The 15,929-nt window shown below is 27.6% G+C and overlaps 1 non-coding gene across 1 annotated transcript; it reads right to left on the bottom strand.

The window, feature by feature from the left end:
* Window positions 1-7,416: 7,416 nt before the first annotated feature.
* TRNAC-GCA (transfer RNA cysteine (anticodon GCA)) lies at window positions 7,417-7,488 on the bottom strand. Its single transcript has one exon. It is a non-coding gene; the product is annotated as a tRNA-Cys (tRNA).
* Window positions 7,489-15,929: the final 8,441 nt, after the last annotated feature.

Here is a 15,929-nt window from a genome sequence, read left to right on the forward strand (position 1 = left end):
TTCAACTGTCCCGACCTTATTAACTCCTCAATTTTATCCTTCAGAGCGTGGCACTCTTCTGTGCTATGACCAACAACCTTGTGATACCTGCAATACAGGCCTTTATCACCGTTCGGATTGTTTTTCTGTGGCTTGGGAGGACGTTGTTCGGTTTGCATCGCCTCTTCGAATATCTTGGTACGGGGTACCCCTAGCGACATATAATTGCTATACTTTTGCCCTTTTTGTTGTTCGTACCGACCTCCTTGTCTCCCCTCTAATCCTAGCATCTTTCGTTTCTCCTTCCGATCGAATTTATGACCTGCGGGCTGCATTACCACCTCCTTTTGACTCTTCTGGAAAGCCCTCATCTCTTCCACCCGGATGAACTGAGTATCCCTATTCTGCAGTTCCCCCATTGTCTGTGGTGGTTCAGCATAAAGGCTGTCAGCAAACGGCCTTGGCTTAAGTGCGGTGGTCAAACTTCTCAAGATATATTTCGGTCCCACGTCTCTAACTTGACGCACCATTTTATTGAAGCGATCCATGAAATCCTTCAGCGTTTCTTCTTTCCTCTGATTCATCTTCACCAATTCTAAATACGTCGAATCCTCAGCTCTGTTGGACGCAAACTGCTGGACGCAAACTGCTGGCTGAACACCTACCAATCGCTGGCTCTGATTCATCTTCAAACCCGTCAATCGTTCGGGGTTCCAAGGAGTGGAACCAATCTAAAGCCTCTCCCCTCAATGACAGGGAAAAGACCTGACACCATACCATGTCATCCGACGAGTAATATTAATTATTCGCTAACGTCTTTATATTCGACATAATGTGCCTGATATTACTCATTAATTAGCTATAAATGTCTTTCGCACGATATAGGAGTTACTCACCTTTAATACACATTAATGCCATTAACTGTCTTCCGATCAGTATTTACTGTTGCGTTGATCACCTCCGGTGGATCGCCCTCAACGCCTAGTATCGATCGTCCACCTTACATTAATCATTTACACATGATACTTTCACAAACACAAACTAAGATAAAATGTTCATTGCATAAAGATTAATGTTCACCTCTTCCTACTTAGTGGAATAGTTTAAATATTATAATTTCATTGTGATTCGACCTTCTTAGCTTTTGTTATAGAATAATTAATATTACATGCAACAACTGATTCTAATAATATTATTTTAACAAATTTGAAAATCAAACAAAAAATATATCTAAAATTTCATTTGCTATTTTTATATGATCAAATTTTACACTGTGAAACAAAACGAATTTAGTGACATTTATTAATAACTTTTACAAGTCATACTAAATTGAAAAAATGATAATTAAAAGTAAACACACGAGTTTTTTTTTTCTATTAAAATAATAAGTTTTTGTTGTTCTTTAAATATGTTAACAGTCCTCTTCAATCAAAACGAAAGTTTTGTATTGATAATCAGTATTAATATGTTTTGAAAGCTTTGATGTAATGAGTCTTAACGTATCCATTGATTGAACTCTTGATACCAAACCACAACAACCTAAAGAAAGGAGCATAACATCAAAAGTGAAAATAACTTGGTTCAAACTTGACGTATAAATCAAGCAATTACCTTAAAATTATATACAATCCCATCCCATATGATACGAGAGAGATAAGTTCCACCTTACATCTCATAGTGTTTTACTAACTTCAAATCTCAAAAGTCGTTAATGTTCGCACTTTTGAGAACGTGTAGAAATTTCTTTATCATATATAGTTCATAAACTCTCATTATTACTATTATGAATTTGTTGATGGAAAATGAGTAAATCAATTTGTCCAATTTAGAATTTTCATCTTGTGCGAATTTCTTCCTCAGAATTTTTCAAGAGTTAATAAATTATTTTTTTAATCAAACAACATTACCAAAAAATACTAAAATAAGAAAAAAATATGAAAACAATTAAAATTAAAATTTTCATATAAATTAAATTAACTAATTTGTAAACGGGTTAAATGTAAGAATTTAGACGAATTATACGAGAGAGTTCTCATATATCGGCCTTATTTAATTTTGACTTATATAAATATTAATTTATTTGTTTCTTATTTTTTTCTCTCCTAAATTTTTTTTATGAAAATTTAATTAAAGCATACCATATTTTTTAAAAATTATTAACTGACACGTGAGCTATTTTTTATTTTTTTATATTATTTATTCTAAAAAATATTCTCAAGGTGTTGTTCAAAGCCAATGAGATAAACAACTTGATAGAGAAGAATATTTATAAATATTACAAATAAACAAAATTAAAATATAATATTTTTTTGGAACATATACCACCGCTCGATCAGCATAGGATAATTGAGAGGTTTCACATCTCGATATGTAATCTAATGGAGTTGTAAAATATCTATTTTTTTTTTTATCTTTTTTATCAGTGTATCTTTCTTCTTTTTTCCACCTGCGCACTTCTCTCTTTCACTCTTTATCTTCGTTTTCTATTAAAAAAAGTATATTTTAGATTATGTAATTTATATTCTAGAATATATAATTTGAAATACAAAATTTTCAATCCATAACGTCTCCAAATTATGTATTCTAAAACTAAGTATAAGTCGTAAAGTAGAAAGTAACTCTGAAATTTTCTCAAGCACACGGTGTGCAGGATACAATTATGGAGGTGCAGGAATCACAGTCTTGAGAACGGGATTTTGATAGAAGCCGTGATGACGAAATTTCGGGCCAGTTTTGGGCTGGTTTGCATTACCATCTTGAGTTGGGCTCGTTCTGATGGCCTATGTGAGAAAATGAAAAAATAACAAAAACATGACATCAACAGGGAGTCAAATGCTCTACTACTAGGAGTGTTGATCCCTCCATCACCACCCTATGCTTCTTCCACCTCCCCACATTATTTTAAATACAATTATATTCCTAAGTTAAAAAGATTTTTACTTTTACCCTATTTTAAATAATTTGAAATCCTAATTTTACTTTCCCAATACCCACCCACGAAACTCTCTTCCCCTTTCCCCATTTTCGTTTCACCTCCCCACCTCCCGCACTTCCATTCCTTTTTCTTCCCAGTTTTTTTTTGGTTTGAAAGCTTCCATTGCCGCCGTGGTGTGAAGGAGCGTCGCCGCCGTGGTGTGGAGGAACATCGAGGAGCGCCCAGAGCATCAACCAGCGTGAGGAAGTATACATCAAAAACAAACTCTAAAAAAAGTAACCTTTAAACGGAGGTGACATCTTCAACGGATGTTTTTCCTTAAACGGATATTGACATCCGTTGAAGGATGTCACTAGGGATAGTTGGTATCCGCGGATAGTGGGTTGCGGGTATTTTAATACCCGCTTATAATCGGGTCGGGTTCGGGTATTACACTATCCATACCTGCGGGTACCCGTTACCCGCTAAAAAAAATGGAAATAACAGTTTTACCCTTAGGGTTAAATGAGGTCAGGTCTTATTGTTTTGTATTTTGCGTCTTTACTTCTTTATGCGTTTGTCCAACAGTTTTGTGGTACCCGTGCTATGCCCTTCCCCTTTGTGCCACCATCGGAGAGTGTTGGATTTACAACTAGAAGAAACTCTGTGCCACCAACAGTGTTGGATTTACAAACCAGAGGACGCACACTCTAATGTCGGATATGCACCAAGAACGGTACTGTTTCTTCTAATTACCTCTTTTGGTAACATGTTTTTTAGGGTTCGGGGGGCAAAAATCTTAAACCTTATTTTTCGATTGTTCTGCAAAAATCTTATAATTTAACTCGGATGATATGGTCTTCAAGTCTTGTTATCAAGATGATGTAATGAAACATCACAAAATGATCTCTGCAGTAAATGGAGCAGCACGTTATTTCCACTAAAGTTATAGTGAGTTTTTTTTAATTTATTTTTCTTGAGTTACAGTTGACTGAGCTTGTTTGTTTTGCTTCCTATTAATATGTTCCAAATCATAATTGCTCATCTTCATATGTGCGTGGAATACCTTTTTTGACTAGTTTATTGCCAAGTTTGGTTTAACCCGTGAAGTTGCGTTCATGTAGAAACATGATTATATCAGTAGCATTATATCAGTAGCATTATCTGAGCCGCTTCTTATTTTATTCAAATTTAAATCAATTTTATTCATCTAACAACTATGTTTGGTTAATTAATTTGTATTGATTTGAATTTATGTTTTAATTTTTATTTACTTATCCATTGACTTTATTTGGATATATATTTTAAATATTATTGTTTTTTTTTTGCAATTTAATTTGGATTTTATTTAATTTTTTTTAAATATTCGCGGGTTGAAAACGGGTATCCAACGGATATCCGCGGGTAGAAAAATATCCGCGGATTTTTTTTATGCGGATATCCAGTGGGTAGCGGGTCGGGTTGCGGGTACAGTTTTATCCAGCGGGTCGGGTTGCGGGTAGACACTATCCGTACCCGACCCGTTGCCATCCCTAGATGTCACCTCCGTTTAAAGGTTACGTTTTTTATTTTAAGGTTTTATTTCAAGGTTTATACGAATACGAGGAAGCACCACTCCACGCACTGCACCACGAGAGGGAGACTGCTTGATAATTCTTTCCACCACCACCACCAACCTTTGTAACTTGTAGTATCTCACAACGACACGAAAGAAAGAGAGGAAGAAATATAATGTTAAAATGAAAGAAAAGTATGCACCATGAGAGGGAGACTGCTTGATAATTCTTTCCACCACCACCAACCTTTGCAACTTGTAGTATCTCACAACGACACGAAAGAAAGAGAGGAAGAAATATAATGTTAAAATGAAAGAAAAATATTTTACTCATGTACTTATGGCCTATTGAGAAAAAAAAAAACAAAAAACAACTCTAGAAGGGCCCAACCGGATTCGAACCGGTGACCTCTTGATCTGCAGTCGAATGCTCTACCACTAGGGCTGGGCAAATCAAACTAAACTGTAGTAAACTATAACTAACTATATTATACTAAACTAAAAGAAACTGAACTATTTAAGATAATAATTAAACTGAACTATTTTATAGTTCAATTTTTAAAAACTGAACTTATATAGTTAACTAATAACTGTACTAAATCAATACATTGTTATTTATATTAACTGAGAACGTGTTGAAACACAAAACTGTGTATTCATTGCAATTATTTCATGGGTTGTATTATTTTGAAATCTAACAAATTTTTACGTACATATGCCTATCTTGCTTATATATTAACAATATTAAATATTTATAATATAGAGAAAATACTAGTCACCTGACACACAAAATAAAAGAATATATATATAATTGTATTATATTTTATAATTATTTTCTCCTAACACATTTTTATCTTTTCATTTTACAAATATATTTAATTTTATTAATTTATAAAATAATTACCAATTCATAATTACAATTTAATAAAATTTAGTTCTTTTAAAATATATAATAAATTTTAGTATGAATTTAATAATATTATTTTATTTTAATAATTATTATATTAACATTTTAAAGAACTTTAAAAACAGTTATTTATTTATTTATCCATATCATATATATATATATATATATATATATATATATTTAGTTTTATTAATTTACAAAATTATTATCGATTCATAATTATAATTTAATAAAATTTAGTTCTTTTAAAATATTTAATGAATTTTAGTATAAATTTAATAATATTATTTTATTATAATAATTATTATAGTTAACTTTATAAAGATATCTAAAAACAGTTATTTATTTATTTGTCCATATTATTTATCTATATATATATATATAATCTAAAAGATAATTCGAACATATTTCTTTATTTTTATTTTTTCATGTTGCTGAAAAAAAAAAGTGAAGCAAGTAAAAGTTTCAAATCAAAATCTAAAATACAGTTCAGAGTTTAAAATAGTTAACTATACTCTTAATAGAAAAAGATTAGTTTTTCTAAACTGCGCTAAAAAGCAGTATAATTCAGTTTTTATAAAAACAGTTCAGTTTTTATAAAAACAGTTCAGTTTTTATAGTACAAAATAGTATAGATTATCTATAATTTACTGTAACTAAGTTAATTATGTCCCGCCTTATCTATCACTGAGCTATGGATCCTTCGATGTTTCAGAGCAAGTTTTGGACTAATTTGATTATTATCATAAGTAGAACTTGTTATTGAGAAAATAAAAAGGATGTTTCACCTTACATCTCTAAAGATTTGACCTTGCACTTCTAATTTCCAAAATTATTCTCATGATTAATGAGGTTGGTAAGAAGTTTATATATTTTCTTCTGTTATTCCTTTTATTTCTCTACTATCTCTTTCCATCCTTTTCATTTTCTCTTTTTTTAGTGGTCCTTGAAAAAGTTTATTCATTAAAAGATGTGGTAAAGATGATGTTGTGTTGGTGTTTACCATTAAAGTCAGAGAGTGAATTTTTTTAAGCTTCTCCCATACATGAATCCATTATAAAACTTCCATATTTTAATCAATTTTGAAATTCAACAAAAACTTAATTGAATATCAATATTAAAATTTGATTTATCCTTTATCAGATATCAGAATCTAATTTAAACTTTATCAAATTTCAATATCCGATTAAAAAGGAAATCAAATTTTAAACTCCGAATAATAAAATTGCAAAAATGGCATATCGAATTTCCATATCCGATATGTATATATATAGTTGATATCATGTACATTTCTCAGCGATCATGTTATCTTTCCTTGCTTTACTTTTAATTCATTATTTTAGTTTTATCTTCTTTTTGCAAAGTATTATTATAGTATTTATAAATATTATTAAAATAAATATTAAATAATTTTAATTCAAAATAAAGTTAATTAATTAAAATATTTATATAATTATAAAATCCTATTTTTATTAAAATAATAATAAAATATCTTAAAATTATAAAAATTTAAAAAACTATAAAAGAAATAAAATATTAAATAATTCAACACAAAAAATTTAATAAAATTATTTATTTCATTAATACAAATAAATATTAAATAATTAAAAAAATATTTAATTCAAATATTTATGTAATTATAAAATCTTAATATTTCATTAGAAAAATAACTAAATATCTTTAAATTGTAAAAAATTAAAAAAATATAAAACAAATAAAACATTAAATAATTTAAAATAAAAAATTTAATCAAAATATAATTAATTAATTAAAATAAATATTAATTTATGAAATACTATAATTTTATTAATAAATAAATAAAATTTAAATGAGAAAGTGGGATATGAAAGAGAGAAAAAAATGAGAGGGATGAGAAATGAGGATGGAAGAAAGAGAAAACTGTTAAGAATTTGGACAAATGGTCAAAGATTCTTTTTAATTATTTAAAAATTAATAACATTTTAATTAGAGATGTAATAGGGATTTTGAAAAAATTTGGAAGTGCTAAAATACTTGAAGGTGCAAAAACACTCAAATAAAAAACAAAATAACAACTTTGGAAGGGCCCAACCGGGTTCGAACCGGTGACCTCTTGATCTGCAGTCAAATGCTCTACCACTGAGCTATGGACCCTTTAATGATTCAAAAAAGAAAACAGAATTATCTTTTCTTTTATACAATATCTTTTTTTAATATTAATATGTATCAAAATAATTTAAAATACTCAACTATACTTAACTGATAAGTATAACTCGGTGTATGAAATAAATATATTGAAATTCATGTCAAACAATAAAAAAGATAAAGAGTATTTAAAATGATAAAAATATAATTAATTCTTATAAAGTTCAAATTAACATGTCCCCTTTAAAAACAGTAATGTTCTCAGTGTAATAAATTTTAGTTTGATGAACAAGAGCAAGATGACTATGTATTTTCAAACAAGATCTATTGTGACATATTGTAATTTGTTTCGTTTTTGTATTTATTTTTAAAGCGTAATTAATGAATTTGAAAGTTGAAAATAATTACAATAAACAACTGTTGTTTAAACGCAAATCTCCATAACTTATTTATTAATGATTCTTAATAAATTGGATAGTGAACAAAACAAAATATAAGATTGAGATTGATTTAAAATTAATCTAGGGATACAGTTAAATAAATATGTATGAAATATAATAAGCTATGTTATTGAACTTTATCTATCGTAATAAAGTAATTATTTATTTAGATGTATAAATAGACAAAAACTTATTTACAAAATAATTAATATAGCATCTTCTATGCGATGTTAGTAGAGTTTGTACCTTTTAACTAAAGAGAACCTTGGCCAGTCAAGTTCAAGACCTATTTTCCAAAATAGAAATATATATATATATATATATATATATATATATATATATATATATATATATTTGTTGCATCCTATTTCTATTCTTTTAGGGTTATCACTGTTTTTTTCACTGTACTGAGTCTAAACTGTCACTAGAACCACTGGCCAATAATTAAAAAGACAAAAAAAAACAGAATGTCTTCAATCTAATGGGACGCATGCATAATCTAGTTCCTTCACTTTCAGCCAGAGGTTGTTTACTTCATAGGAGACTTTCAATGAAACATATCACATTAAAAATTTGTCTTTGAATAGTATTTGGTTACTTATTATTAAAGTTTGGTATGCCTTAATTTAGTCTATTTTGTCATAGTCTTTTTGTAACGACTTTTACCACTGTTTACAGTACTGTACAGAAAATAGTTTAGTATCTTATAGTAAAATAATAAAATGAAAACATAAAAAATAGTTTTTAAATATATAATTGGTTGAATAGTTTTATAACACAACGAAAATACTCTCTTTCAGCCAGCATTTGATTCACTACGGGAATTAAGTATATGTTGAAATTCGTTCCACAAAATTTAGTTTTCTTCTTCACCAAAGACTTTTGATAGCAAGTGAATTTTTGGCTGGCCAACAAAAATTCAGCCCTTCTAACTAATGAACACCAAGAGCTTTTAAAATCTTTTATATATTACACTATGTTTGAGTTCTAAAATAGAGCGAGTCAATTTATTCAATATAATTTTTAAAATAAAATAAAATTCAATATATGATAAAATAAGTTGAGATTATCGTTTTTTTTAACTAACCTCACTAAAATTGATGATAAAATAATACAAAAAGTAAGAAGAAAAGAGGTCCATGGAGTAAAAAAAACTTACTTGACTTAAAATTTCCATTAGACAGAAATGTTCCTTAACTTCTCATTTATTATGAGGTGTAACAAAATTTTAAAAGAGATGAGATATGAAAAAAAAAATAAAAAGTGAAAAAGAGAGAAATTTAAAAAAACAGAAAAAGAAAAAAAAAATGGCAAAAGACATCAATCTTACATTAATTAATATAAGTTTATTAATTAACTTAAGAATCACAGTTCGAACGAAGAAATTTTTTATTTATTATTTGTTCAATGGAGAGAGAGGGAAAGATACATGATGTATATTTTACATTGAATTTGCATTCAATGGAATACATATGATATGATGTGAGTTTAATTATCTCATTTTTATTTATTTCTTTTAAAAAAAATTGTCCCATCAAATATAATGTGTATGAAAATTTATCTTCATTTTAGTCAAGAAACAAATATATTCATACCTACCTTCTTTTATAAAAATAAAATAAAACAAATAAAATCATATTATTACGTATTTAATGTTAAAAGGATATACATTTGTTTTTCTTCAATATCAAATATTAAGATATAATTTATAACTGTATAACATCAAATGAAATTATCAAATAACAATATAATAAAAATCAAATATTTATTAAAAATAAATAAAAATATCAAATAAATACCTTAAAAATAAGCTTCGAAACTAACACTTAAAAAAATATTTTTTATATTATCTAACAAATTAAAATATTTAATAATTTAAAATAAAGACAACTACAAATATATGATGAGTATTGAAAAAGAAATATAATATATGTAAAAACTTAAAAAATAGAGTATTAAAGCTTATTATGTTTTAAAATAATGATATAGAGTATTTTTAATGTTAAAATAATTCAATAATATAAATAGAATTTCATAAACTTATCTTATTATCTAAAACACTCACCATCTCTATAACTTTTTTTCTAAGTTTTATTTTCCTTCTTTATAAGATATCTCACTCCTAAATCATTTCTTTGACGATCAGGAAGTGTTTAGGAGATTACGGCGGTAAACTCTTCAATCCATACTGATCAATTTTCATTCTAGAGCAAACAAGTTTCTACTTCTTTTTCTTTAATTTGTAGTTTAAGACGCATGTGATAGACTTTTCTCCCATGTGTCGTCCGCTTATCTTTTTAGTCCCTTGTTGATCAGAAGTCTTAAGAACTTACTTTGATTATAATTTTGTGGTTTGTAGGTGTTTTTAGAGTTCCTCAAACTTGAAGAAGGGTAGTGTATGTATTGAGCTTAGTGGCATTTCTGATAAGGTAAGGGAAGCTAGTGTTTTATTTTAAATTGAGTTATGAAGTATGAACTGATATTTAATAGTATGAGAGTTAATTTTATGTTGATTTTTACACTTGGAATGAGTGTTTTTAGTAGTAAGTGTTTGAATTATTGAACTTAGTTGAATAATTATGTTTGAATTTGATTATTGTCTTGAATGTTGTGGTTGTGAAGCTTGTTGGTGTAAATTGGTTAAAATGTTGAGAAGAAGTGGTTTAAGTTGATTTATTAGTCATTTTGGTTAAAATATAGAGGTTTTGATAAGTGAGATTTTGAGGTAAATGTTAAATGGGTTAAATTGGGTTTTTGGTAGTGCTGTCAAAACGGGCCACCCAGCCCAACCCGTCGTGGCTCACTATGGGTTGATCACTTAGTGAGCAAACCCAACTTGGCTAACTTATTAGCGAGTCAAAAAAATTTGAATCCGGCCAAACTCACCACAAGTTGGTGGGTTAAACGGGTTGGTTCACTATCTCACTTAATTAAAAGATTAGTTTTCAATTCCAAAAAAATAACAATTTTTTTCTAATTCAAATATAAATAAATTTAAATCCAAAATGATGTTAAAATCCAAAAACAATTAAAAAAATATATAATATAAGTCAAATATAATCCAAAATCATCTTAAACTCCAAATATAATATAAAAACAAGCACAAAAGACAAAATTAAGTGGTCACCACGGGTTCAATCTGGATAAGTCGGATTCTTAATGGGTCAGACTCAAAACTGACCCATATCAAAATTTCATATTTTTTCCAGCCAACCTAACCCAAACCAGTGATGGGTCGGGTTGACTCACGAGTTGAAACCCATTTTGACATCACTAGTTTTTGGGTCAGTCCAAGGATCATTTATGACTTGTTTGAACTTTGAGATGCGAGAAATCTAAAGCAGAATATAATGGTTGCAAATAAGGAGTGTCTTTGTATAGTTTTGGTTCACTTAAGTGGTTTTGACTAGTGAAGTTTCAATGAAATAGGTATGTGCTGAAGTGGATGGTTCAAGGTCAGTTGTTGGCTCCTTTTTAACTGGTTTAAACCCTTAGATATTTAATTTACAGATTATAAGGAATAGAAGTGAGATTAGGTAAGCTAGAGTACTCAAGTTGGTTTGAGGTATCTACTTTGAGTTAGAAACATATTTTTATATCATTTACAGTGCCTAGAAGGTCATAGGAGTCAGTTAGATATGTGTGAGGAGTAACCAAGGTCAAATTATAGGTAATTTAGGTTCTAGTGTGGCGCTCAGCAATAGCCAGTGGGGCCTAAGCATCATAATTGTGAGAGGTTTAGCGCTTAGTTGCAAGGTGGTGGCGCTTAAGCGCCAAAAATGTGGAATGTCGCTCAACATTGGGAAGGTGCCGCTCAACACTGGGAAGGTGCCGCTCAACGCTGGTGTACATTGTTTTCAATATTTGGTTTTTATTTCTTTGACTTTTGTGGTTTCTTCTAAGCATTTATGGGTATCTTATGAAATGTTTTGGTATATTTTATGGAATGTTATCAATGGTTTGAATGAGGTTGATGTATGTTTCAAAGTGTGATGAATTAAGAGTTTCTAAGGAGAAATTCTAAGTGTTAGTATAAAGTTTTGTTGGTATGAATGTAGGAAGCTCAGTTCTGGAGGTTATCCTGACACTTTAATGATCATTCATTCTCAAATAGAGAGAGGTGTGTCATGTGGTGAGAGTAACAAGAGGTTCTAGCATGGGGCCTTTCTCCATTTGGCAAAGACGCTTTAACGGACTAACCTTGTGTGATAGTTTTAAGTGAGTCAAGTGTTCCACCATACAAGTGTAGAACCCATCATAGCTCAACATTCATACTATATCTTGGTTAGGTTTATGATATGATTAAGATGTTTGATTTAACTCTGTGAAATATGATATATGATGAAATCTTAATATACCATGTTTGGTTCTTTTTATCATTAAATGTTTCTTTGTTGATCATATGTGTTAATTTCTTTGACGATGATGATCTGATGGATGTGAATAGAAAGTGATAATGTTTCTGTGGAACAAACACTAGGTGGAGATAGTATAAATATATAGATATTATAGTGATGGAGCAAACACTAGCTAAAGATATGTAGATATTACAGTGAAAAATTCATTTTGATTGTTTTAAAGAATTAACTTTGTATTTGGATTAGTAATTTGTATATAAAGTTTGATATATAGTTATGTTTAAATAACTATGATAAAATTGTTATATTTTATTAATTATGTAGTAGTTCCTTTATAATGTTTATATGAGATGTTACAAAATAAATAAATAAATAAATATATATATATATATATATATATATATATAATTAATATAATTTTTTAATTAAAATAAAAAATAATTTAAAACTAATTTGTTATTCTTATTTTACTGTATTTTCAGAATACACTAATTTTGATATTTTAAAATATTTGATAAATTTTTTTAATATATTAAAATTAATATACCATAAAAGCATATAAAAAATAATACGAAAATCCTACTAAAAAAAACTTGACGATAATACGTTTTTACAAGTTTTGTCGTTTTGTTTCTAGATATCGTTTTCTTTTTTAATTTTTGGGAGTGGGTGCCATTTTGAGTACCCCTAATTGTGTCCATGCTAAAGCCTATTATGTTGTTGGTGCTGTTTGAAGGAAATACATGGACATGTGAAGAATTAAATGGCTGGATATTTTTTCGAGACTCCCTCTTATTTTTAAATTGAGGAAAATTCATAAATGTAGTGTAATTTTTGTTGTAATTTATTGAAATGGTAAATATTAAAAAAATAACCCGTATTTGTACTTAAAATGAATAGTTTTCAAATTAAAAAAAGTCATGTTTCAATGTATAATTAACTTATTTTAATTGGGTTAAATAGTATTTTCAATAAAATTTCTATTTATTTTACTGAAAAATTTCACTTTTTTTTAACTTAAGTCGGTGCTCAGTACGACTTAACTCTTGTTCATTAATAAAATTGTATTTAGAGCTGTAATTTTACCATTTTCTAAATTACAGTTGTACTTGCAAATATACCAAAAAAAAAACACTTATACATGCAAGCATGATTTAACTAAGAAATTAAGGTTGTATTAGAAAGATTTTAGGTTAATTCAAAATAACTAAAATCAGGTATTGGAATGCCATTTATTTATATAAATTATTTATTGAGTTTTACTAATTTTGGCAAATTAAAAACTATACCAATTTCATAATTCTCCTAAATTCCATTATTGCAAGTTGCGAACAAATTGAATGGCAATTATGGCTAAAGTGTAGTCATTGTCAGTGCCACAATGCAATACAGCTTTCCTGCCGTTGCCATTACTATGTAGCCATTCCTAACCTCAAATCCTTTATTTTTGCACGTGCATATGCTTTACTTGCATTTCCTTTTCCATAATTGATGATTCAGTTTTGATCAGTCTTATCATGTTCGATATTCAACTAATGACTCAAATTAATAAAATGTTTCATATAATTTTAAATTTTAAATTTTAAAATAATATCTTTATGAATTTTTTTCTTTATATTTACCTTAATGATAACTTCTTGTTATACTACAACATCAAAGATAGTTTCAAGTTTTTCATTTTGATTTTATAGCAGTAGTTCTTTTAAATAATTAAAGTTGATGGTTTGTTTCAGTAACTCATTAACACCAATACAATAATTTTATGTCAACATTCTTAATCGAATACAATTCTATATTGAGATTTTTTTAAAAAAATTATCTTTATTTTAGTTAGTTTGAAACATACAAATGTGGTTATAAACTTCGATAAGATTCTAAAAAGTATCATTATATCCATGCTAAAAAAATGACGCACTTTTAATGACTAAAATCTCATTTAAACTGTTTCTCATATATGTAAATATTTTATATATTATATAGGTATTTTCAAGACCAAATTAATAGCAATTATCAAGAAACTAGTTTAATTAGTGGAAAAATATTTTACTCGTAATGAACTAATAAAATATCAAATATAGTGTTAAAGGATTATATAAATAATAATAATGATGATAATAATAATAATAATAATAATAAATAATAATAATAATAAAAACCTTTGGCTCTTGAATTTTTTCTAAACTTAAATTGTAAAATAGTTATGGCACTCTTGATTTGTTTCTTTGTATAGTTATGCCATTATTGAATTTTTTTTCTTTGAGAAGCCAAATTACTTTGCCATTAGTTTAATGAATAAATTTTGGCAAATATTTAGAAATGATATATTAATAAAACAAAAAAAAACAATTTATTTATTTTCTCACCCCAGTTTTAATAAGCACTTTACTCGAGTCTTTATTTTATTTATTTTGTTTTCATTTATCATACATTATATACAACACATTATTCCTCCTTTCATTATATTCACAACTAGGTGAGCAAAATCCTCTCCTTAAATTCCCAAAGTACTTTCATTTATTAATAATATAATTTTAAGAAAGTTCATCAGATGAACAATCAATATATAACACTTTACTAAGTAATTAAATACTACTCTTAAAATGTTTAGAGTACTTCCATTTATTAATAATATGGTTAATCAGATGAATAATAAATAACACCTTATCAAGAGTAATTAAATACCATTATTATCCTTTCTTTCCAAAAAAAAAGGTATCATTTGTTCAAATTTCATTATCATCTTTACTAACTAAAGCAATTTTTTTTTATTTTTATAGTAATGCCTCATCACTACACAATTAATTTCTTTCTTCCATATCCCTTTCATCACTCTCTCTTTTCCATGTTATTTAGAATTAGAAAAAGAAAAGACACTGAATGAAATCTATAATGAAAATTCATAAACAATTTTACCCTCAAAATAATTTGAAGGAGAAAATTTGAATAAAATTATAAGAATGTTAATGAATTATTTAACCTAGATATTTTTATAGAAATATAATAATATATAATATTGAATGAAGTGGGAACAGTGACAATAACAATCAGGAGTGAATTAATGTCAAAATTTGAATGATAAAGTTTTTGGGAAAGGGCATTCTCTGTGTGGTCCCTTACCTTTCCCACAAGGGAAAACTAATAAAACAAAACCAACTACCTTCATTTCAGTTCATTGTATTATATTGTAGTTTGGTATGGGTCACAATTCACAAAAATTCAATTCATTAAAAATAAAAAATGAAATGAAAAACTAAATAGATATTTATGAGAATTAATTGTTTTTCTTTCTCCTTGGGACGAGAGCTTTTATGAAGATTGGTAGAGAGCATTAAATATTGTGATTTCTTTTAGCCGACCTAAGTGTCTCTTAACTAATATTCTAAATTATTAAACAATAAATGTTGAGTGGCTTTGGTGGTAGGATCAAATTTTACTTTATTAGTATAACTATTTTGTTCATATTATTTTCAACAAAAATTATTGTGCCCCTGTAATGATTTATAATTTTAGTTATTGAAATTATGGTAGAGACTTTCGAATAAAGCATGGATTTTAATTATTGAATGAAAATAATTGTGTTTATGATACTATATTTATTTTTCCCTTTATATTTTAATATAATGAATATTTCGGAAAAATGATTGCTTCCCAA

The sequence above is a fragment of the Vigna umbellata genome, chromosome 5, assembly GCF_029865625.1.
Source record: "Vigna umbellata cultivar VRB3 chromosome 5, Vumbellata_1.0, whole genome shotgun sequence".
NCBI classification, from domain to species: domain Eukaryota; kingdom Viridiplantae; phylum Streptophyta; class Magnoliopsida; order Fabales; family Fabaceae; genus Vigna; species Vigna umbellata.